Here is a 26,137-nt window from a genome sequence, read left to right as displayed (position 1 = left end):
CGAGATGACTTTGTGAAGCTAGCAGTGAATGAAATTCATTCTTCTGCTCTCAAATAATTCTGTAGAGATTGATGACATTCGTATGGACAAAAAATGACTGTACTATCTCATGACAAAATCTGAAAGCAATTATCTAAAAAACTTCCTGTCTTTTATTCAATACAAATAATTCAAGTCAAACTTTCTTTTGATGGGTTTGATGGAAAGTGGTGTCTCATCTTAAATTTCTTTACAACTTGAGTCCCTAAGGAAACTATAAGGTGGGAAGCAAAGACAGGAGAAAATGAATAAACATCTGGAAGAATACAGACACATACACACAAACACACACACACACACACACACACACACACCTCTGAGAAAAAGTGACCACAACTGTCCAGTAAATCATGCACATTATGCTGTGCATATTCAATGTTTTGATATGTCTAGTCTTTAAAAAGTACATTCAGTATTATGGAAAGAATCAAACTGGGATGCAACATTGCTCGGCATATTTGACGGCACTGGGGACACAGCGCAAAGTCTGAAAGTCTTATTGTCTGTTTCAATATGATGAGAACAAACAGCAATGTGACACTGTGAGAAAAGATATGATGAAGAAAGTAGATTTGAAGACCAAAAAAAAAAACATTTTCCATATAGGAGGATAGTTGGAAATGAGGATGCCCCTATCTCAGAGTTCCTGAAGAGGAGGCTGAATTAATAATATTTGTAAATGGAAGATTCCTAAATTCTTGATCAAATTACTAATGGGTTTATCTACATCCTTTCACTTGAGAATATTATTATTTTCCTTGACACACTCCTTTTCACATAATCTTTAATTTTAAAGACTTTTACATCATTGTCTCAGGAATTAACAAAATTTTAGCAACAGGTTTTGGCTATCACAGAATCACAGCATGGTTGAGGTTGGAAGGGACTTCTGGAGGGACTTCTGGAGATCATCTAGTCCAACCTCCCTGCTCAAGCAGGGTCCTCTACAGCACGTTACCCAGGATCGTGTCCAGATGGCTTTTGAATATCTCCAGGGAAGGAGACTCCACGACCTCTCTGGGCAACCTGTTCCAATGCTCTGTCACCCTCACAGTCAAGAAGTTTCTCTTCATGTTCAGATGGACCTTCCTGTGGTTCAGTTTCTGCCCATTGCCTCTTGTCCTGTTGCTGGGCACCACAGAGAAGAGGCTGGCCTCATCCTCTTGACACTCCCCCTTCAGATACTTGTACACGTTGATGAGATCACCTCTCAGTCTTCTCTTCTCCCGGCTGAACTGGCCCAGCTCTTGCAATCTTTCTTCAGAGGAGAGGTGCTCCAGTCCCCTCATCTTTGTAGCCCTCTGCTGGACTCTCTCCAGCAGTGCCATGTCTCTCTTGTACTGGGGAGCCCAGAACTGGACACGGTACTTCATGTGAGGCCTCAGCAGGGCTGAGTAGAGGGGCAGGATCACCTCCCCTGACCTCTGCTGGCAACCCTCTGCCTCATGCAGCCCAGGATCCCATTGGCCCTCCGGGCCACAAGGGCACACTGCTGGCTCATGCTTAACTTGTTGTCCACCCGGACTCCCAGGTCCTTCTCTGCAGAGCTGCTTTCCAGCAGGTCAGCCCCCAGCCTGTACTGGTGCATGGGATTATTCCTGCCTAGGTGCAGGACCTTGCACGTGCCTTTGTTGAACTGCAGGAGGTTCCTCTCCGCCCACCTCTCCAGCCTGTCCAGGTCCCTCTGAATGGCAGCACAGTCTTCTGGTGTGTCAGCCACTCCCCCCAGTTTAGTATCCTCAGCAAACTTGCTGAGAGTGCATTGAACAAGACTGGACTATGTTTTAAGACTATGTTTTAAGAGACTAATGTTCTATACTTTGTTTTGTTTTCTTTTCCACTGGACAGTCATTAGCATTCTTGATTTAACTGAGGCTTTTTATTAAAATAAATCACATTAGACTTCTGAGAAGCTTTGTGCTTCATACAGTAAATATGGGAATTAGAAAGGAATTAAATTTTCTTTAAACATAATCTCCACATCAGGAGTTTACTCTGAATCTGGTTCTGAGTGGCAAACAGCTGCGGGATCCCAGAGAACCCATCAGAAAGCTCACCAAAGGATGTGTCACACCACGCTTGATCTGGAGATTTGCCCAAAGAACAGCATGAATCATCCTAAACAGCGTTACCAGAGGTGCCTGCTGTCCTCCCTGCCACATGTGCACACTCCTGCTGGTGAAAGGAAGACAGAGAGGGGCAATGCTAATAGTAATGAAACAGTAGCAGCCGCAGAGGACATTAAACCAGCTTTGAAAGATTAACCTTGGGCTCGTTGTGGTCCCTGGAAAATCAGACTGACTGAAAGTGTCAAGGTTTAGCTCTAGAAACACAATTAGCAGTGAAAATAGGACTTTCAACAAATGGCATTATGATGGATTAAGGAGAGATTACTGCTTTGTATCTAACAGCTTTCAAGAAAATAACTTTACAAAAAATAAAAAAGCACGGAAATTAACTTGTTTTCCACTGGAAGTAGATTTGTTTGCCTTCACTGCCATCTGCCAACTGTCGCCTATTTTATAAGCAAGAAAACTAAAACAATAATACAAACCACATTACTTGGGAAAAACTTGATTGCAAAACTTATCATTCAGATCCGCTCATGAAATAGCCTGATGGTCAAAGAGCTGTCAGCCCTCGTTACTCTACACCGGGCTTGATAAACCTCCACTTTGCAGTTTTATTCGGTTGTCTTTTCAGCTTTCTGAAGCACAGAGTAGTGACCACAGGATCGCACACACTGGTAGGGAGTTACTCACTGAAACAACTCCACCTTAGCTTGCTCTGCAGGCTTCTCCGGGCCTTAAGAAAGCAGCTCTTCTAGTTGAGATCTGTTCTGTACCCATGAAGTATCATCCTTTCAAAAGCTAGGATTGGGGAGAAGGGGACACCACACTGGATGACTTTTGTCTGGTTCTTCTGTTCTTCCATCAGCCCCGTCTCTTCCGTTCACCTCCCTGAAAATTATCTGAAATCATTATCTCAGTAATCTTGGTGAATAATTCTTGGTCTATGCATTATTCATTAGATGACCTTTTAGCCTACTGGGCACCTGAAATTCAGCCCCTTAGCTGGCTGGGGCTGTGCATTTAAATTGCAGCCTTGCTTGTGCTCCTGGCTTTGCCACCCTCCTTGCCTTCAAAAGAGCACCTTTACAAGGTACTGAGCTGTGATGTGGAGTGTGTGTGTGTGTGTATGGGTTGAACACAACTGCGGAAAGACAGTCCAGTAAGTTTTAGTTTTTCCTGTCCCTCTTCTTTGGCTCCTTACTTGGTCAGTGTTTTTGAAATAAAGTCATGATAAAACTTCCTGTTTGCACTGTGAATTCTAGTATACAGGAGAGAAATTTAAGTTATTTAAAAACTATTAAAATCATATTTAGGATAAAAATCCTATTTTGGATCCAGGATCTACCTTCAAAAGAGTCTATAAAGGTTTTAGCAAGGGTAACCAAACCTTTTCTTTTCTCAATAGGCCACAAAAAAATACTGCTTAAGGTTATTAATTTTCTCGCAATACGACTCTCAAACATTGGATGAGAAAGAATTTATATTCCAGGCAGTGCATTCATTTTAATTATGTTTACCTTCCCAGTCTTTCTAAATCAGACTTGATTGCATTTAATAAGGTTTTTAAATGTGTCTTAATAATGTTTGGAATTAATACTGGTGTGTGAGAATCTGAGGATGGCAGGTCCCCCAGAGACCCTCTGAAATCTTGTTGCGATAAATAATCCAAAGCAACCACCTGTGATAGGAAATATTTTGCATCTTTCCCATCAATTTTCTATGCTGATAGTTTTGTTGTTGTTGTTGTTGTTTTTTAATGTGTCCACATAGCAGAACAGCCCTGGTACTGGCAGGTAGGAAAAGCAGTCAGTAAATTAAAATTCCCTAGTAATTTTGTATTTTCTTCTGATACCACTCACATGTGTCTTTCCTACTAAGACCATCTGTGAAAGTATGCCTCAATGCATGAAGCATCCACTAAGTGCATGTTTCATAGAGCTTGACTGCAAAAAGCACTCACACTATTTGTTTTCCTCAGAATCCATTAGGACACGATCCTGTGCCTGCTGAAGATATTTGGGATGGGCTTCTATGAGCAAGGGTCCCACTGGGACATCAGGCCTCAAAACTAGCCAAGTTTTCTAATGGGAACCAGAAGCTTGATGAAAATGGTTCAGTGGCAGCAGTATGGTTTGAGCCCTAATTGGGTTATGTCATTGTTCTGCTATGCACACTGTTTGGGCTTAATTAGCAGTAGCTAGGTGTATCGAGACTAAAGTAAGATAATTCTGTCCAAAAAGCATATGATGAAAGTGAAATATTGTCAGAATTATCATACTTTAGGCTTGTTACATCTATCTACTCCTAATTAAATCAAAATAGTTGGCCCAGTTGGCCCTTGAACCACACACCACACTTGGGTCAAAGAGGAGTCTTGGGATGCAAAGCCATCCTCTCCAAATCTTGTATCACTAATATCATATTAGGTTGAAATTGCCTAGATAACAATGTTGGAAAGAGGGAATTTGGCTACAGATGTAGCCAAATGTAACAGCATTGGGGCCAATGAGAAAAAAAGTAATTAGAGATGGGTTGTTTATTTGGGAGGAGTTTGGTCAGACAAGGAGGTACAAGGGTTGCAAAAAGGTGGGTTCAGGAAAATAAAAAACGGGGGAATAATGTATAAGACAGGTGGAGAATGAAGAACAAGGGGATTTTACCATGGCAGGAGTGTGGATGCCTACGGCAGGTGGTTAGGCACTTGGACAACCTGCTGAGCTGTCCATTGTCAGGTCTATGTCTGAAAGCGTTGCTATGGGAGGGTGGAGTAAGAAAGGAGAGATTTCTAAGGAGGCATAGACTTGTACTTTACTACTAAGTGCAGGAGAAAAGGCAGTGGAATTGCAACTTAATAGCATTTATGTCTTTGATTTGTTTTCTTTGTAGTAATATAACCATGTGTCATCGATACTAATAGGCAATAGAATTGTAACTCAATATTACTTGCAGTGATACAACTGTGTAGTAATATTACCAATAGTAGTGGTGTGCTTATTAGCCATTAAGGTATAATTAGTTTCTTTAACAATGTTTTGCTTACTCAATAAAAACATTGTAACTATCTCTAGACTAGCTCACTCTAGGCTCCTTTTATACTCAACTGGGGAAAGAGAAATGTATGATTCAGCTATGACTACAAGTGACTAAACTAGGTCAGATGAATTGAGCCCTGAAAGTGCCTGTGTCTCTCTGTTGAGGGACGTCTGGGTAAGCAGCTAATCCATAAACATCTGAAGTAATGTTAGAGGAATTGCACACTGGAACTGGATGGGCTGATGGAAACCCATTAACTGCAAAAGCACAAAGCAGTCTAAGAAATCTTACAATTCTGTAATAAACGTATCTGTCTTTAAGCTTCAGTGCTTGTGCCATGTAGAATTATCTGGATTACGTTGGTTCTGATGCGCCTCAGGTAGGTGACTGGGCGAGAGCTTGCCTTCCAAAGGTTGTGCTATCCAGTGAACTCTCGCCACTACTTACACAACTTGTGTGACCATTTTATGCAAAGAAGTTTGCATTTACGAAGTGCACTGCCATAACTTGGGGCTGCCTAAGTTAATTACAGGCGCAGCTTTATGTAGCACCTAAAACATTAAAATCATTATGGTACAAATCATGGGAGCAAATACTGTTTCTGGCTGTATCTGAGGTATAATCTTCTGTGCACTATAAATGGAACTTGTTTTTGTTTACATATTTTAGCAATACATGGCAATATAATGAGCTGTGTTGTATAGAATTGGGGTTAAATTCCAGAAGAACAAACTACAATAGGAAGTTTACAAGAAAAAAATGGGAAGAGTAAATATAGTGGCTGTCTTTAGCCAGGTACAGAGAAGGAAAAGCAGTGACTAGGACTCCTGCTGTCTGGTCACACGCAGGTCTTGGTTCATGTAAGTGTTCTCTGTCACGAATCGGTCAAGTCATGCTGGATTTTTGAGAGAGTCCCAGAAACTTACTGCTTTTGCACACAAGAAAATCTACCTTCACTTATTTTTTTACGATCTCTACTCCCTCTAGGTTCTGAAGAAAGAGTGTATTTACAAATATGCCCAGCACCCAACAGCATGTGTTCTGCCATCCCCGGACACATTGCAGAGAAAAGCCTACATATCTGGCAAGCAACCACTGTGATGACCTCTTCAGCAAGGCTGACCTTAAGTACATCTGACAAATCTTTTTTTAAGCAACCTAGATGTCCGTTCTTACATACTTTTGCACTTCTGCTGTAAACCAGGGATGGCTCATCCCTACTTGTGGAGAGGCAGCGAGGAAGAACTTTGGCTATGACTGCAACGTGTTGAGATACTATGAAGATATCTAGTCTTACAGTGGCAAGTTTTGAAATGCACTGTGACAATTTTCTCAGCCTGGCCAACTCCAGATTGGCTCAGCAGCCTGCACCTGCCCGACCTGAAGAGCAGGCTGTGTACAGCTGTACATCCTCCCCATCACCAGCCTGCTAGGAAACGTTGCCCCGGTCAGGATTACAGCATGGTTGCTGTGGTAAAAGATGTCTCCAGCCTTACCTAGCTACTTGTCCATGTTAATATATTATATCCACGGGTAACTTGCCACTGTATTTTCAAGTGCCTTTACATAGGCGTAAGCTGCTTTGTTTGCACTCACAGACACATCTCAGAACTTTTCGCTAGATATAAAAAGTTTGAATGTCTGTTGCAGGGCGGGAGGGATAAAAAAAACTTTTGATTAATTTCAGATTTCTTATTAAGCTTTCATATGGTAGATGTAATTAAAATATATAATAATTCTACTGTGAAACAAAATGAAGTAAACTAGGAATATCCAGCAGCTTTTGAACAATGACAGAAGTCCAGTAATACAGATCAACGTTGTGCTTTATTGCTGCCCTTACTGGTTAAGTGCGGAAACGTAAAGCATTTGTAGGACTAGCAACACTTGATCCACACATTTATCCTTTCCCATATGTATTTCAGGCTACCTATGCACACAAAACCCTCACTTAGCACTTAAGTCAAGCTGTTGGGAAGTGGAATTGTGCAATATTCCTCGGGATCCAGGTTATTTTTGCAGGAAGCAATATTCGCCGAGGGAGTGGCAGCACCCAGTGCCACCCCACTGCCCCCAGTGCAGTGCCTCTGTGAGGGCCCAGAAACACGTGCCTGGCCGGGAAAGACTGTGCTGAAAATTGAATTGTCCCTCTTTGATGTCATAGGTATTTTAGGAGTAAATTAGTGTTATTGATGACCATTAATCATCTAATTCTGTAACCCTTTAAGAAATAAAGGAAAAGGATATTTGTATCTTTGATGTTAAGTGTGCAGGCAAACCACTTCAAAGAGAGATAAAACGACATCAGTAAACTTAAGAGGTTCTCGAGTCCTTGTGAGAATAGCAGTCCCAGATCATACCACCATTTAACTATAGATGACCATTAGTTCTTTTAATTTTCTGTTTCTCATAGTTGTCACTGAAGTCTTTATTACCTTCCTCTGATCTTCTATACAGAAAGCTTGTGCCAAGTTATTTATAGCTAGTTTCTGGTAAATTTGAATCCTATAATCGTTCCCATTGCCCACAGAGAAAGAGGTAATTTGTCCTACCCTCTATAGTGGTCAGACCCAGGATCCTGTAAGCGCTGGAAAATGTAGAAACTTCCAGGCAAAACTGACGGATAAATCGGCACTTCTGACTGCAGGAACCCAGCCCAATTTACACAATCCTAATTCTGGTAAAGCCAAACAGATCACTGTTTATTTTTACAAGGGATGGAGATGTTAGATTGAATGAAAATGCAGGGACTTAAATGGAAATTTTTATAATCTTCAGATGTGTACGGATAACTAAATAGCCAACACATTAACAGCATATCCTTTAATCTGAATCCTTGCCTCTTTGCCTTTCAAAGTTTTCAAGTCACCAAAAGTAATTACGGAAAGCCCTTATTTCATTAACTTCCAACATTCTGTTATCACAAGAATATTATTAATACAGGTAAGCGATGGCTCAATAGAGAAAATTGATTTAAAAACTGCCCAGATAACTGAAATTTTAAGAAATTCAAACTGCTTATTAAGTTCTAATGAGAATTTAGAATCCTAAAAATCCCAGAATAATTTAGTTTGGAAGGGTACTCTGGAGGTCCAGCCCTCCCTCAGGGTCAAGATCAGGCTGCTCAGGGCCTTGTCCAGTTTTATTATAAATTATCATCTGCGGCCAAACCAAAAAGGAACAATGCATTGTATGTTATTTATTCTGTCTTTAACACAAAGAAAAACCCATGCCTTCAGTTAGCCACTCAGTGAGCAGCAACAAAACCATCATTCATACAACTACCTATTATTACTCATACATTAATTCCTTAGAGTGGCTTATGAATAACCGAAAGGCTGTAAATATCTAAAATGTAATTACCAAAAAAATGCAGCAGGCTTCAGTAATGAAAAAGGTTTGTGTTTATAATTGACATTATTACTAATCAGAGAATAGGCCTACCTCTGTTCCCAGTTGTCTTTCAGCTCACAGTGGTGGATGTCTTTGCCGTAGTGGAAGGCCATGGATATTCATAAGTTTTTAGTGGATTGCTCAAATGAGCATACGCTCCGTGGAGTGTGTAAATGTTCCACAGCTCCTGCGTCAGTGTAGATAGGGGCCTATTGGGAATGTCCTAGAAGCCATAAAATAATTCCTAAAAATGTAACAAAACGCTTACTAGAAACCTTGCATTTGCTTTTAATTTCTGCAGGCAAGCAGAGCCTATAAAGCACAGCTGATGCATTCTTTAACCCAGTGTTCTTACAACACCTCAGCATTTTATCACCCTTCACAGGGCAAGTGCAGTTGCACAGAAGCAGGGATGACCTCTGCTTCTTTGGAGTCTTCCTTTCTACGAGCACTTCCTGCCATTGGCCTTCGCAAGTGTCTCATTACGTAGCTATTTCGGTCCTGTTTATCACTGTCTGCTCTGTCGGCAGGCCCATCAGTGTAAAGGGTTTAGCTGAAAGGTCACATCAACTGGGAATATCCTATCTTCTTGACATGTCTGTCTCACACGGTGTGGCCATTGGTGTGAGGTTTGGAAATGCTATTCTCTCCTCAGACAGATAATGATAGTCTAGTTTTATTTTTGTTCTTCCGTAAGATTCTGCCAAATGCTTGTTTAACATTTTCTCAAGAGTATCCGTGAAAAGTACAAAAATCTGAACAGTGACTACACGGCTGTCCAAGCCTGTCAAAACAGGAGACACTTGGTCTATTTAGTCACACTGTCAGTGCTCTGAAAAACACTTAACCTACACGTAATAAAACCAAATTTTTCAGATGCAGTTATGACTACATGCTTGATATTTGTATCAGACTCCTGAAAGGACAAAAATTTTTTTTTTCATCTTTGTGACAATTCTCACTGCGAAGACATTATATAATCAATCCCAGAGCCCTGAAACAGTGAAACTTATTTGTAATACTAATCATTTCCAAGACTTATTTTTCAGTATGTTCTTACACAAAACATGCCATCTGCTCTTATTATCGAGGTGGGACAAAATAAGGCAATAACAATTTTTTAAACACATGAGACTGATTATCTATTGCGTTACCCTACTTCTAGGCTCCTCTTATGTGCCTCCCTGCAACGACACTGCTGCAAACGTGAGACGCGGCAGCGAAGCCCGTTCTTCGTTTCTACAGCGTGTGCTCTGGTAGTGTTACCACTGGTCCCAGGGTGTGTTTGTGACCTGGTGCCACTGCTGAACACGAGCCTGCCGTGAGGACCCAAGCAGGAGAGCAGGAACCTCCTGCCAAAACAGCGGCTATGTTGCTGTATTGTACAGGACCTTAAGCAGTATGTAGCTTTAGAAGGGAGATTAGAAACAGAAAGAAACCTGATGTAAAATAGAAGAAAGGGGAATTTTTTGGAGCTCATTTAGCTGACACTGTTGATATGGCAACTGGATGTTCTCCAAAAGCTGAAAATCTGCCACAGCAGACACCAGATATCCGTAAATCTTGGAGACACGGAGGGAGGGAACAGATAAGACAAATACTCAGTCAACTTAAAATGAATTTGCTCCTGAAAAAATGCCTTAGGAACTGTTTGGTCCTGCCTCTCCCCAGCCCTGCTCAGGGCAGCCTTGGGAGGAGAGCGGCTGCCTCAGCCACGGCGGCTGCGACGCCCGCGGGCTCCTGCCCGCAGCACCCTCCCGGCTCCCGCAGCGCTCCCGCTCTGTTCCCTTCACCGGGCCGACGCTGGCAGCCAGGCCAGGCCGCGCAGAGCCTCAGGTAAGGAGTGCAGTTTTAGCAGAAACAGGGGAAGAGCTGGTGGGGCATGTCCAGAGCGGTCAGCACCGGGACCGTACTGCCCTGCCGGCGGGACGCTTGCGCCAGCTCCCCAGCCTGGCCCTGGGCCTCCGGCGCCCCGGCAGCGCGCGCAGCGCCTCGGCTGCCTCCTGCCCAAGGTCCTCGCCACAGCAGCCTATTTTGGATTAGGTTAGTCCTCTTCTCGCCTAAGACTACTAAATGGTTTTTTTTTCTTTAATTAGATGAATCTTTTCAAAGGAGAAAAAAAATCCTGTTATTCATGCTTATAATGTAAATATTGCCAAGTACAAATGTGCAATATTAGCCTGTGTTTTTGTTGTATTACTAGCCAATTTCAATCCACAGATAGAAGAATCTATCATTTTGTTTTCACAGACAAATTAATTTGCAATTTATTAAAATGTGTAGGAAGATAATCTTAATGGTAACATTTAGGAACAGAAAATAGTAGGTGTTACAAAAATTTAACCTTGTGTCTGCAGAATACGACTTTTGGAAAGTCAGTATTTGCTCTTCAGAAAATCCCCAAATTTAAAATGTAGTTTTCTTATTCAGAACTAAAAAATGTATTTTTAAAAGTTCCATTAAAATCATAAATGAACTTATATGTTTGCAAATCAAAATATATAACTCTATTTCGATTACTCAAAAGCATCATACTGATAAAATAATTTCAATATCATTTTTAGCTTTTGGCTATTTTAATTCTAGTATAGTATCCATAAATTTAAAATTAGATAGTGCATCTTTTTTTTCACAAAAATACTATTTTTCACATATTTTTCCCTGAACATTTTGTCTGTATTGACATATTGCCAGCACATGCTGTTTTGATGAAACAGCATTTTCTAAAAGGTTAAGTAAGATTCTATCGGAAAATTTTCAGCCAGCACTTCTGATGAATCAAGAATGATGATGTGAAATATTTTCAGACAGGCTAGAAAGAACTTTGTAACAGCTTTTCATCTTTTGGGAGGTGGATTTCTCAGCAGTTTCTTCTTTTTTGTTTTTGTTTTTTTTCTCCCCAGTGTTTATGTTTTTATTTTGGATGTGCCCTAGAGCTGCTGAATTTGAAACAGTTTATAACAGACACAGAGTAAAATATTCCTCCAAATAACTTTCTTGGATATTATTTTAGAAGTTTAAATAATATTTTCTACTAGTGCATGCATAGTCCCTGTGTTTCTCATTTCCAGGTACATTTTAGAATATGGGCGTCTAAAGTGGGAAATTTAATAGGAATAATACATTTCAAACTACTAATGGAGGTATTTGAAAATTCAAATGCTAAGCTTACCTTTTAAGTAGATATCTCTACAAACAGCATCATCTTCTGCTGTGCTTACAGTTTTCAGAATTTGGGAGTTTTAGGGTGGGGAAGGATAGACTTTCTGTTCCACATGATGGCTTCCTTCACTTTTGTAGTGCCAAATGTTTCCTTCTGCCGTTGCCTGCAACTGGATTGAGCCCTCTCGTTATTTTTAGGTGAGCCCTCCTCATCAAAGGAGGACACAGAGACGCTAACATACTCTTGCTATTTTTGTGTCTAATGAAAGCTCTATCTATTTTGGAGGCTGCTTGTCGGTAGCTTTTGTTTTTCATCTCGCATATGGTAATTACGGTCATTAAAAATGAAGCTGGAGATGTGCTAGAGTCCCTGCATGGGCCCTGGACCTGACTGTTACCTCACCTTGCTGGGTACCGCAGTGGGAACCTGTCGCTGTCACCACCTGTGCCATGGTCAACCTCGCCTGCCGGCTCGTCCTCCCTCATGGAGGAGCCCTGCTTTTGCCGCTTCCCGACAAAACAGTTCAACAACGCAATTCCACTAATGGTCATGAAGTGTGAGGTAGCACAGAATTAAACCTCAAGCGACTGGGGATAGTTGGGAACGAAACGATAGTCCTAGATCTCGTTCTTTGGCTGGATACTGACAGAGAATGGCAACATCCCAAAATATAATTCCAAGAATATTAAGAAGAATATTAAGTGCAGGCTGTCACAGGGGTAAGCTCAATGCGGTCAAAAGTGCTGTAATATTCGTGCGATAATTGTCTTTAAGGAAACAGGCTAACAGTGGTCCAGTGGCCCTGTAACCACATCCGCATGATCTCACCTCCAACACTATGACTATATGACTGAGAACCCTCCCTTAGGGGATGTTATAGCTTTGCCCTTTAATCTGCAGAATATAATCATGTATGCAGAAGCCAGAGGAAATGAACACATTTCCCGAGCAAATCGAAACAGACATAGTGCTCACAGAAGAGCTCCTCCTTTTAGGAGCTGCCCTAGCTTCAGATGCAATGAGAGCAGAGAGATGGAAAAGCACAGCTTTTGATACACCCCAGGAATGCCTACTCCACAGCCACCAATGGCAGAGTTCCCCCGTGCTGTCCACCTAGATGAACTGATACGCGCCTGAGACCTGTAAGAGCTCAAGAGGCTGGGACATCATCCAGTAACTTTCTGCGCCATATTATTCACCATGTATCACCTTCTACTGACTGCCATGGCCCCGAAAACACCTGCGCCTGCCCACGAGTCTGGCTGCCTGTGCTGGAGGCCAGAAGTGATACAGCGCAGCTGGGTAATCTCAGGTCAGTCTGCTGTGAAGAGGGTTGAGAAGTGGGCCCGCCTCCCCTCTAGCACAGGAGCTGTGCTGCGGCTCAGGTGCTTGCCCTTGCTCCTCGCCTGAGCCACATCACAGCCTTGCTGCCCCTGGCTTTATCTCCCGCTGACCCTGACCCAACTTGCTCAGCCTCAGACCTGCCGCCTCCCAAAGGACCTGCCTGGCACTTGGTGCCTTGGCTGACCCCAGCTCTCTCCCCACCAGCTCTGCTGGCCCCACGCAGGTCCCTGGGGCTGCATCTGGCCAGTGAAGGCACTGCCTTGTCCGGTGTGCCCTACAGGGCAGCCCACCCGCACCCCTCCCAAACAGCAACACATCCCAAGTTGCCCAGAAACAGTACGAAACTTTGGTTGGAATAACTACATACAGGAGAAAGAAATGGGCAATATATACTTTTTAAAGTATTTTCTTAGTAGATTTAGCATAACCACCTAACGATCTCTGAGAACAGTGCTGCCTCTTTAGCCTCACAGATGTTGCAGCACAGCAAGCTGTCAGGGCCCCAGCTGCCCCCACCCCTCTGAGAAGGCCTGTCACTCTCAGAGGTCCTCCAGGAACCAAAGCTCTCAGTGGAGAGGATATGCAACAACCTTTTGCAGGGGCAGACAGGCGACGCAGATTTTCACCTGTATAGGATGGCTCTGGTTCTCCACTGACATTCCTGGCCCTAGAAAGGAGAAGCCCATCCACCCATCCTCCCTAGGAGCTGATGTGCTGCACCACACAAAACAGTTTTTCTGATAGTCACCCCAAAGTGATTAGGAAGTAGTTTTAACTTCCCTGTGGGTCAGAAGTAGGCTACACATTTTTGGTTTGTTTCAGAACTCTTGGTACACAACTAAATACACTTTGCAAATAGACACGGGAACTGTCTGAAAGCAGCACTGAGTTAACATCCTCAGTGCTAAAAGTCAGCAGAGCGTCATCCACTCCAAGCCCCGCGTTACTAGGTACCTGAGGAGACTTTTGAAAGTAGAGAAAAAAGCTTGTGACTTTTATGACTTTCAAAATCTACAAAACTTTTGTCTACTGATTTCTTCAAATAGCTTTGTGTGGACTGTTTGAAAGAACTTTTTTCCTGAGCTGTTAGAGCATTTCAAAGAACTTGTTGTTTTCATTTGAAATTACTGGTCCTTGCAGAAAGCCCATCTCCAAACTGGAAAACTTAGGAGAAACTAATAATTTTCATTTCACAAATATCTGCATATAAAGAATATCAGCTTCCAGAAAAGGTGAAATACCATTGAAAGAGCAACAGATTTTTTAGAATGTAAAAGCTGGTAGAAATTCAACCTTCTTCATAAGAACTATGATTTTGCCCACGAGCTACTATTTGATATTTCAACAATAAATTTCATTTTTCTCGGTACAGTTCTCTGAAGAAAAATGTCCTGTTCTCACCTGAAACAAAATTCATTTTATTGATGAAAAAACCATTCAATACCATTTCTTTTGGTCCTCTAGCCTGACAGAAGTTTTCCTACATCTTTGCAACACGGGAAGATTTTTTTTTTTTCAGTAAAAATGTGCCCAGACAACTGTAAGTGGGACTAGGGGGGACAGGTGACACTCCTGCTGAGCAGCTGGCAGCCTTTCACGGAGCAGTGACCCTGAGCACTGCCACCATCCTCGTAACGCGCTAGTGCAGACTGATTGCTTTGTGGATTTGGATTCAAGCTTTAGTGCTGCTGCAGACTCCCCGGCGACCTTCATTTGAACCTAATCAGTCTGTCAAAAGACATCATATTTCTCTCAACCAATTTTTCTATTTCTATTGGCCCTCTCTCTCATTAGGTTCAGTGGCCAGGGAACTCCTCTTTCCTTACTTGGCTCTTTGGGGCAGCACTGCGACAGGAACCCGGCAAGCAGGCGTGCTGGGGGGCTGCAAGCACAGCAGGCTGCGCTCGGGGAGCGGAGCAGAGCCTGAACGGCACGGAGCGCCCCAGCTCGCAGCACAGCAAACACTGCTAGCAGCACAACGCTCCAGACAGATACCTGCATAAACAATAACAGTGAGATTGCTGGGCTGGAGTAATTTCACTGTCATTCCATAGGCACAGAAGATAAATGAAAATTCATAGTAATAAAAACAATATAGCTCAATATAGCTACTAACATGGCCATAATTCCCACACCAGTTCTGTAACCGATGAAGCCTCTCTACTAGAGATGCCTTGGGTTCATGAGCAAAGGCAGTTCAGGGTCTGAGGAAGGGCAGCCAACTGTATGTGAAGGAGTTCCAGTTTACTCCAGTAGAGATGGCTATAAGGTCATGCTGCTGTGGCTATGGCATTTGTCATACCTGCTCAAACCAATTTGTTTTTTTCTTTATCACTAATGATCTTCTGATCATTCTCATTCATTTTACTTGGCAATAGAATGCAAAGGGGTAAGTCTACTGAAATATGAGGGAAAAGAGAAGTGACTGACTGTTCTCCAGGTAAAGATGAACATGCTTGCATTTACAGCACCCTGTGACAGGAACTGTTTTAAAAAGTCCTCACAAGCTCCCCTTCCCTCCCCCAGAGTCTCAAGTGAAACAGGCTATGCTGTCAAGCCCCCAAAACACCTGGTACGGGAAGACAAGAAATCTCTGGCTGAAGAGCCTTGACATAGAAGAAGCTTGGTTTTCTACAAGAAGAGAAAGAGCTAGTCAAGTGATGCAGAGACATTCTTTCATGTTCTAGACACAGCATTCAGTGTGGACATCCCTCCTCTTGCTTACAAGTGGTTAAAGAGAACCGCAACAAAGAATATTTATGGACTACAACTAAGCCTGCGCCTCTCAGGTAGGTGGACATGCAATGCTTCATTGTGCTATACACAGCAATTTATTTTTCTGATGTTAGAGGAGTTGAAGGATGGGAAGCCATGATGCCTCTGTTGCTAAAGCCCTATATAGCTTTGCTTCACAGCTAAAAGCAAGTTGCTCCTGGAAGAGAAATGTGTTTTTCAGTTACTTTCTTCTACCCGGATTCTTTTATAGGAGTAGCTTCTCTTTTGCATTTAATGCTTCTCTGGATTAATCTTCGCTACTTGTGATGACAAAGCAACTGGTGTGTGTATCAGAGTAAAACCAAAGAGAAACACTTTCCAGTAGAAACCAGCTACTTCACCACAAATGCTTCTCCCATTAGGATAGACTGAAAGAACAGACAGCACATAATGGATGTGTAAGCTTTGTTATGTTATGCAGCAGTAAGAAGGTGCTTATATTCCATAACAATAATGTTTAAAAAAATGTATATAGACTAGAGTAGTAGAGAATTTTGTACAGTGAGTGACCTTGCTCTCTCCAACTGCTGGCAGAAAAATTTTCCTTAGCAGCGCGTTAGTGCACAATTTTTATATTAGTGTTAATTTTTAACATAATCCTTATTTTTGACAGAAAATAAACTACTCATTATGCTTTTACATTCTCAAAGTCAGGAAAATGTAAATGGTAGAAGTCTAGAACACAAATCAATAGAAAAGTCGTTTGAGAGACTTCCAACTTACCCCTAAGGGGAAAAAAAATAAGTTGAAAATATCGAAATCAAACTGCTGAAAATTGAAAGAATGAAGACATTAGCCAAGACTTCGCTGTAATAAGAGGTCTGGGGCAATATGAAAGAAAAAAGGAAATGGATTAATTTTTTTCACATGCACTTTAATGGATAGCTGTCATTCTTGATGACAAGTATTTTCGAATGGAAAAATGATATCTATCATTTTTTAGTATTTATAAAGTGACACCCAGCAGATATAGGATGTAATAATATTGCCATTATTCAGTTTTCTAACAATGACCAGCACTGAAAACTATCACTTTACTGAAACGTAAAATTAAATGCTGCAAATAACGGGAATTGTAGTCACTGAGGTTTATAACAAAGACAACTTTTATCATTCATTACTTTTTTCATTAATCCAAATCCATAGTCTTCAGTTTTATTTCTAACTGCTAATACAGAGTATTTATCTTTCTGGAGCACCAGTCATACTATATAATGCAGATGCCCTAAGAAATGTGACCTTATCTGTCCTTGTTACTTAAAAAGATAATTCAGCATGCATACACTTAACATTTATCAGATATTTTTGGCATGCATGTAAAAGGAAAGCGATTATCAGTATTTTGCATTGTTACCACATTAATACAAAGAATAAAACACAATCTTTTAAAACCAATGGAAGATAAAAGATGAACTTAAAGGCAGAAATATTACTCTAGCACTTGGGAAAAACAGTCAGATCACGTTTGTCACTATGAAAATAGGGAGCTTTATTAGTTTTTGCCTATAGATACTGGTTATTCAGACTGCGCTGCTTACACAGACTGTAAATACAGAAACTCAGAGGAACAGTCTCACGCATAAGCAACGAAACCTAACACCAGCTTTATTTTTCCCTGCTTTTTCAAGACGCTGTCAAATGATACGCAGTTCTTGCCAGTTCAATGCATGACTGACCAACCACATGTCCATATAATAGCAAGCAGGCCTTGCAGATCCTGCACTTTTTCCTATGTTTATTACAGCTGCAGAGACTAGGATATGCGCAGCATAAATCTCGTAACTTGGGTTGCATGTATGTATTACATGAAATATTCAAAGAACTTGAAGCCTACCTATTTCAACTTACGTTCACAAAAATGGCTTTATATCTGTTAAAATGTTGCTTTAAGCAAAGCTATTCAGGGACTATCCCAAGCAAGATGTACTATGCTACAGAAATAATTTTGCCCCACACCTCCTTCAAGCGCAGTCTACGCATGCTCTCATTGGTATTCCTCCCAATCTCTTCCCCTGCAGTGCCTCCAGCTCCTTCCCTGTCCCTACTTCATCACCCATTGCTCTAAATAAGCCAGACTTTCCTCCCCAGGCTGTGCCGGCACCCAGGTTGTGCAAGCAGACATGCAGATGGGCTCCAGCCTGCAGGATGCTGCATATGGAGGGGCTGTTTTGTTCCCCCCCCTCCACAGTACCCCCAGTACCCCCACTCCCCACTGCACTCAGCTGACAGGATCCAAGGCATTTCAAATGCATCTGAAAAGCCCAGTATTCCCTCTGACTGGAGCAAGGAAACTCCATCTCAAAAAATACTTTGAGGCTGACTTGTCTTTGTTTCACATTGACTAAAATACTTAGAATAGTTTTGCATTCCCCTTTGCCTCTTTTTCAGGGATGAGTTATCCCATCCTGAGTGTCAGAAACCTTCCTCATGGAAATTCATAAAATTGCTACATACTGCCAAATATTCAAGCTCAGTTCTCTTTCTTCTGAGTGGGTGAGTTTTCAGAAGAAAATACCCCTCAGATTTTAGATTAGGCCAAGAACTTGAACATTGTCTTTCAGGCCACCACTGCAGTAGTACAACACAGTCCTGCTACACAGGAACATGCTATACTTGAATGACCATGACCACCACATTCAAAGGTGGTTATCTTAAGAATATTTGTGAATGTCAGTCCCTTGTGGTCCAGGTTTTGATGCTGTCATAATGACTAAGAGTCAGAATAGACCACCCTCTGGAAAGCAAAGCAAAAGGGAACAGAATCAAGGGCTTAATAGTTCACTGACACTGTGGAACATTTTGGGACTGTATTTTTAAAAGGTATCAACTTGTTAAGACTAACACCCCCTGGAGGCTGTATTTATCAAATACAAGATGCTGGGTTCAGCAAAGAGATAATTAAATGCAGGCATTTGTGATTCCCAGGCACAATACTGGTAATTGTAGGTTTCACTCAGCAGTGACGAATACCAGTAAGGTTTACTAAACCATATTTACTATCACATAATTTGAATTCAAGTAAACTATTCAGGAAACTGCATTCATGAGGAATGCAGCTTTATAATCTGTATTTCTTGTATTTCTTGTGGGTAAATTTTAGTATATATATAAAACAAAGCATCAATCAATCCATGGACCTAAGGGCCCTCCACTTTTCAAGAAAGATGAACATAGGTGGAGGGTTGCATGGATTCTCAGTGCCCAGTGACTGCATTATCATTAATAAGAAATGCATCTGAGATCCAATTTTTGTCTCAGTTCAATATAAAAGTGCATCAGGCAATTAGGTTCAGAGGTTGTATGTAGCCATGATTTGTATGTTGACTACAAACTGTAGCACAGCATATTTATCATACAGAATATTATGTTTAAGCAGTAGTCTTAATTTTTCCACTGAATGTCCTTCCTGTAAGAAGCTCTGGTTTTCAGTTGTCCATCTAATGAATGGTTTCCTGTCAGTTAATTCCTTTAAATTAGCTTCAGATTGTTGATGTGTACAATCAATACTAATGGCTCTCCAAAAAGACTTGCCTTTAGAGGTTTCCTAGAAATATATGATGTTCCCTAACCTTTATTATAGCCATTTTTTAATTCAAACGGTGAGCTGCAGAGTAATACAATAATTAACAAAAGGATACATTTATAGTCAGTACTATATGAAATTTTATTACTCAATCATAATTTTATAACACCTGTTAAAAAGCTGAAATAACTCTCATACACTAGACCACGCTGTTTGTCCATCCCTTCATAATCCCACAGGAATCTTCTCCATGCTGTCAGTCATGTGCTTCTGCACATAGGAAGCTTTGACACAAAAGTTCCCAGGTGTAATATGCTACATGTCAAGGACTAACAACAAGGAATAAAGCGCAGCTTGCTAGAGGTTAGGTTAGCTCTATTTTAAGGGTAAAAGAAAATAAGTCCTCAAGAACTGACACAGAGCAGAATGCATGATATAGTCTTGTCAACAGTTATATCAGCACTGCTATACAATAAAGTGCTCGGGTATCTGAATCGAGATGGTTTCGGTTAAGGCTGAGTTCAGTTTCTATCATTAAGCTGGGTGTAAATTCCTTTGTGTAAACACATAGCTCATCTCCCAAATTTTTCATACGAATTGTTTCCTCAGAATTTGCAAATAATCTATTAGCAAGAAAATCAGTTACATCTTGCATAATTTTTTTTTTGCACCAATTGATTACCCAGGCATGCTAAACTTTCTATACAGATAAAATAGAAACAATTCACATATGTTCTATTTGAAAAACAGTGGTGGTGATTCAGGGAAGTTATTAACAGGGCAGAACACAGACTGTCAACTGTTTTTGACAGTACTCATTTCTTGACAAAATGAAATCTTCTGTAAATGTATGTTACTGCATAAGTGTAGAGCTTAACAGAAAAAAAAAAAACTTGAGGTTTCAGCCAAGAAGAAATGCATGCTTAAGATTTTGACTCAGAACAAAAATTGTTTCCAAGTAACTGAAGTTTACCAAGAAATAAACATTTCAAATTCTGAAACTTCAAGTTCAGGGTTGGGCTCTCTCTCTTTTGTTTTTAAAGACTTTCATCTTACCTGCTTTGAAGTGTGGGTCTCTTTGGAATTAATTACATAAGTCTCTTAATTTTAAGAGAGTAAAGTCCCAAAAGTTTTAAGGCACTCTTTACAACAAATGATCATCCAAATACTTTGTAAAAAGTAACAGTATTGTTAGAAGTATTGTATGTTTTCAGAGTGACATTTAAGTTATCATGTACATGCATTAACAGAAAAATGCCAGGAAGGGCATGAAATACTTTTATTTTTGCTTTTTCTATATTAAGCTAGTCTGTTTTACAAAAAGAGACCTTTTCCTCTAGCTAAAAGATCAACTAGAATATAAAGAACGCTGAAATAGGAAAAATACCTCTAGTTATGAGGACAACAGGTTTGTTACTCCCAGTACGTTATCTCCTGTTGCGAAATGAGGAAAAGGTGCATTTTCTGCGCTGGAACAACAGAAAGCTTTGGGGCAACCATATTACAAAGTGACAGCAGGAAGTGATACAATTCAGAACTAAATCATGCTGGAATAACTGCATGAGCTCCTTTGTTGCTTGTCTAGTGAAGCTAAACAGATTCAAACCCTTGTTCTACCACAAAAGTCTTTACTAGACCATCCTTATAACTGCTTAAGCAAACGAAATCCTGTCTAAGCAATGGAACTTCCATTAAAATCAAGGGAAAATTAGTACCTAAATAGGATTAACTACCTTAATGCTACTGCAGATTTGGCTTTTAGGAGTTTTGTCCCTCAGTTTCCTATCTGATAGATAACGCAGAGTAAACCCCAACATACTGTTGTGACTAAGTCTACAACGCAGTATAGTTATTCCCGAGGTTCTCCTAAACTGTCTCTCAGAAGGCAGTATTGTTTAAAAGGGGGAAGGCAAGAGTTCAAGCACTAATTAGCTAAAAGGATATGCAAACGTGACAGCCCATAACTTCCATGGTCAGTGGAGTCTGCCTGATGCCCAGCTTAATGCAGCAAGGGAGCTCTTGGAGGAACTGCCAGGGAACACTGTGGCATCTCTGCAGCTAGAGGCATTAAGGACACCCAAGAAACATCTGTCTGACACAGTACAGCCATAGAAAATCTTTGAGACTGGGACCATGGGCAAAGCAGCTCTTTTATGATATTCTGTCTGTGCCTACAGACAGTACACATCATTGAAGAGACCACTGCAGAAAAAATACTGTATAGATTTTTATTGCATAAATTTTGATCTGGAGAAAAACAACTGTTCCAAGTTTGTTTGCATCTAAACATGATACCTCTTTTTGTTCTAGGTAAAAAGCATATAAAGCCACGTTACCATCCTCGTAATACACCAGGATTTCCTAATGAGTTTGTCTGCAATAAGAGACAGAAGCATCAGTTAATATATAAAAAAAATCTTTTGTTTCAGTAATATCTTAAGAAACAAATTGCATCAGGAACTTTCCCATGAATATAAGAATGATGTAAACTATGTTATTTCTCCAGAAAACTAAGGGTAAGTCTTTAACTTATTACTTTATGAAAAATTTTCTTAGGCTTTCACTGAATAATATTCCCTCACCACTGTTTATGATGTCAGTATAATATACCTAATACAGTTTCCCAAAGGGATTACTATTAGTTTGCCATTTACAGCATCATATTTTCAACTACTATTGCAGTATTAGTATAACCTCAGTGCAGTCCATGGGGTTACTCTGGTTTTCACCAAGTAAACAAAAAAATCTGACCTAGAAAGTACAAAGCTGAGATAGTGTATCACTATTTCCATTCTGGATTATAAACAAAGGCATTGCATTTACATATAAAGACACTGCAACTTCAGAGAAGAGTTTGAACATTAGAAGGCAGGGGGGATCCAGGCACTGTGCAGACAGCCCAAATAAAGGCCCTGGATGTACAGGACCTAACAAGTGAGCTGCCCATCCATCTGCTTGTCACAGGCAAGAGAGTCTTGACTTAGCAAGTTTCACTTTAATTTATGGCCAGTTAACAAAACTTTTAGCTACCAATTCACATATTGAGAAACAAAAACAGAAGATATAAACCCTTAGGGTAACACCTTTTATTCCTCTTTCCCAGGCTCAACTTCAGTCCAACACCTTTCCTCCCCTCTTCCAAGTCTCAATTCCCCTTCTTTTCACTGCAGGTTGCACTCCCTCCCCATCCCTTCAGTGAGGCAGCACAGGAAGCACAGTGCCTAGCAGTTTGTCTGCCACTGTCCCACTTACTACTTTTTCCCCATCTGCTGCTCCCACCTTATTGCCTCTGCTCTGTCATGGGTCCCCCACAGGCTACACCACCAGAGGCATACCCTGCTCTAACACAGGCCACCTCCCTCCAAGGGCACTCTTCCAGCTGTGCCCCAATGGCCCCTCTACTTGCCTCCTCCACTTTGCTTCTCCAAAAAAAATGCATCTCTTCACATACCTCACCCCCCTCCTCCTACATCTCCTACCCCCAGGAAGTGCAGCTTTCTTAAATGTGTTCTGAGCAGAGGCACCATGTGCTCCTGACTGGCTAAATTTTGGCACACAGCTGCAGGCCATCTCCACCTGCTACCAAGCGAGCTGGAATCAGCTGACTGGAACAGGCCAGTTCACAGCTCCCTCCCACACAGGCACCTGCAGCCCCCCCCCCCCCCCCCCCCCCCCAACTACCAAAATCCTGCTGTTTATGACCAATGCATTCCACTTCTCACCTCTGCAAAACACTAAGAACTGTTCGAATACGCTTCCATTTTTAACATCACAACCTTGTAATATACATGCATTATCCACTCTGCCCTTCCTTCCAGACAACAGGGAAGGTACGATATATACACACGCTCAGTAAAACTGCACCCCTCTCCCCTGGAGACAAGGTTATCAGGGTTAACGTTGTCATTCTGAATACCTCAAAACCACCACCCCTCATCCCTGCAGCCCGGACTACAGGGTTTGATATAACAGCAATGGGAGTACACACTTATCAGAGCGCTCCGCTCTGCTCCTGGGAACCTGATTATCAGCATTAACGCTATTGCAGCCTGGCCAGGTACTCCTCAAACTTCTCCCTCATCTTCAGGGACCAGGCGATAGGGGCCAACCCTAAAGAACTCAACGTGTGTCTATGACCAACCTCCCCCCTTGCCCCTGTAAAACAAAACCAAGAAGGCTACAACAGTTTCAACATACATCCATTAAGAACCGCACCCTTTGTCTCTGCAGACCACATAAAGCTCAACATCATAGAAGGTTTACTCTTATTACAAACTTCAGGTCTTGTACCTGCAAAACGCACAGCCAAGACCACGGCAGCAGGGTGAACGTTCACCCCCCTCCCCGGGGCAGGCCCGTTGCAGTAGCAGCGCCGTCGGGCCGCTGCCCCGGGCACCCCAGCCGCTGAACGCCGCGCCCTCCTCCCTTGCGCAGGGCAGCCTTCCTGCCCGGGCTGCCCGAAGCAAGGCTCGCCGGGGCTGTCAGCTTCACACACTACAAGTTTGTTAACCGGCCATAAATTACAGTGAAATTTGCTGAGTCAAGACTCCCTTGCCTGTGACAAGCAGGTGGATGGGCAGCGCTGCCCCAGCCAGGGAGCCTCTTTTTTAAACCATTTCCTTAACTTCGCTCTGAGCGAAGGACCGTTGCGCGGTCACGCTCTGGGGAGCAGCGCTCCCGTTTCACTGTGTCTCCTTAATTACCCTAACTGGGGCAGCCTGAAAGGGCTCCATGTTTAATTAGATCTCTCCCCCCCGCCCCCCGCCAGTCACTCCTGAACAGGCTGCTCCCGCAGCCGCCTCAGCGCGGCGGGCCCGTACACGCCTCTGATTGGCTGCGGTTTTGGGGCGCGGGCCCGTACACGCCTCTGATTGGCTGCGGTTTTGGCGCGCGGGGGCGTCCCTTAGGGAGCCGGCTGGAACCGGCTGCGAGTGGTGCGGGGTGTCTGCTGGCCTCCTGCCACGCTGCGTGCGGCCCCGCCGCCGGGGCCCTGCTGTTTATGCCCCTGTTACGCTGTTCTGCTGCAGTCGGGGTAAAACGTACAAGCTTGTCCCCTTCCCAAGGCAGTTCATTTGCAGCTGAGGTCAGACACCAGATTCCCAGTGGCTGAAGAGAGGAGACAGAGGACTCAAGAAGTTCCCAGTCTCCATCCTGCCCTGGGGGAATGTTTGCCCTGTGCTGACAGCCCTTGTTATGCCTGCCCAAAACCAGAGCTTTGGTTGAACCAGGTGATCGCAACCCCTTGGTACAAACCGTATGCGGAACTTCCCCTTGGCGAGGAGCGTGCACCTGGTAACAGGGCAAGGCCTTGCTCTCAGTTGCGTGAGGATTTCTGGAGCGTTGGAGAGCTCTGCTAGTCTGCTGCAACATAACGAAGACAACTCTCAAGACTAGGCCAGCGCGTATTTAGTAATACTCCTGTAACTAGGGAAATTTTTGAATTATCCCTCACTGTTAAGCTGCTAATCTTAATAGCCCCTGAAGACTGTCAAGACATCAAGCCTAAGCTGATATGGATAAATATTTCCTCTCATCCATGGAGTAGAGTATCCCAGTAGTTTCATATTGTATTTGTCTTCATACTAATTGTAGGTGCATGGAGAATTGCCGATTGGAGGAGTCTTGAATTTTCACACGGAGCAATTTGCTATTTCTTCTGTAAAAGAAAATACCAATGTTGGAGTGTGCTTAACACCTCTTCCTAGTGAGCAGGAAAGTTACTAAAATCATGATTCTCTAACCTAAAAGATTGTGTGACATGAACTTAGATAACGTGTCATAATTCAAGTTGTTTGAAAACTGATTTCAAGGCAATCATAAAGTTGGCGTTTTGAAAAAAGTACATGATTCTGCCTGAATCACAGACCTCTGTGCATATGCACTGCTTGATTTTCCAGGTCATATTGCTATTATTTTTTATTTAGAGTCAGGAACGGGGGATTTACTTATTCTGTGTGGGTGAGCAAATTTAAGCAGGAAAGAGAAATGTGGAGGATTCATATGCATGCTAGGATGTTTAATAATTCTGCAAAAGTTTTGTCTAGAGATTGATGCTGAAATATTAACAGTCTGGCCACAAGCAAGTTAAAGATCATGTATTATTACACTTTTGAGAAGGAAGTGGTGTAATGGCACAGCACTTGTTACTATAGGGATGGTTGTGGAAACGGTGTCCGCTCCTGATGTAACTAGCCATGCTTAGGTTTAAGCTTAGGTTTAGGGCTTCATGAAACACAGAATAAAAAAAAAAAGATGAACAAAACTGCTCTGGAGTTAATGTGTTTCACCTTATCTGCACAAATTTACACTGATGGATAATATGAGGCTGTATACCTTACTTTGGATAGCATATTCAGGAAGGATATTCATTTAACCAGTTGTTAAGTACTTGTTGAAATTTTGTGTTTACAGTGACCTCCTATTAGGGTTTGCTGGACCTAGAGTCATAAGGCAGGAGGAACTGAGGTCTTGCAGAGTAAGTCCTGGACACTCACCCAAATTTATCCCCATCTGTGTCACAACCTCTGTAATGAAAGCTGGTGATGTGATCTGAATCCTGCCAGCACCAGCCCAGCATAGTGCCCAGAGAGATCTCTTTAGTAGATAGATCTCTTTAATATTATTGAGGCAATGCAACCATGATTCAAATATGGCAGGTCAGTGAGAGTGATCAGGTAGTATATAAGGGGTCGAGAGAGTTTCTTAGCAAATATATTCCTCACAGTTGGTTCAGAAGATAACTGGACAAAATTCAGGGAGGAGTGTCCCAGGCAGAGCTGCTCTGCCTTAGGCAAG

At 42.1% G+C, this 26,137-nt stretch overlaps 1 long non-coding RNA gene across 1 annotated transcript in view; it reads left to right on the top strand.

The window, feature by feature from the left end:
- Positions 1 to 10,113: 10,113 nt before the first annotated feature.
- Positions 10,114 to 26,137, top strand: part of LOC104148936 (uncharacterized) — a 47,814-nt gene continuing 31,790 nt past the window's right edge. The window contains exons 1-3 of the long non-coding RNA XR_011141204.1: positions 10,114 to 10,373; positions 15,571 to 15,833; positions 21,653 to 21,858. This is a non-coding gene — a long non-coding RNA (uncharacterized lncRNA). The remainder of the gene's footprint in view (positions 10,374 to 15,570; positions 15,834 to 21,652; positions 21,859 to 26,137) is intronic.

The sequence above is a fragment of the Struthio camelus genome, chromosome 5 (assembly GCF_040807025.1).
Source record: "Struthio camelus isolate bStrCam1 chromosome 5, bStrCam1.hap1, whole genome shotgun sequence".
NCBI lineage: Eukaryota > Metazoa > Chordata > Aves > Struthioniformes > Struthionidae > Struthio > Struthio camelus.
This window is presented reverse-complemented; position numbering and strand designations above follow the sequence as displayed.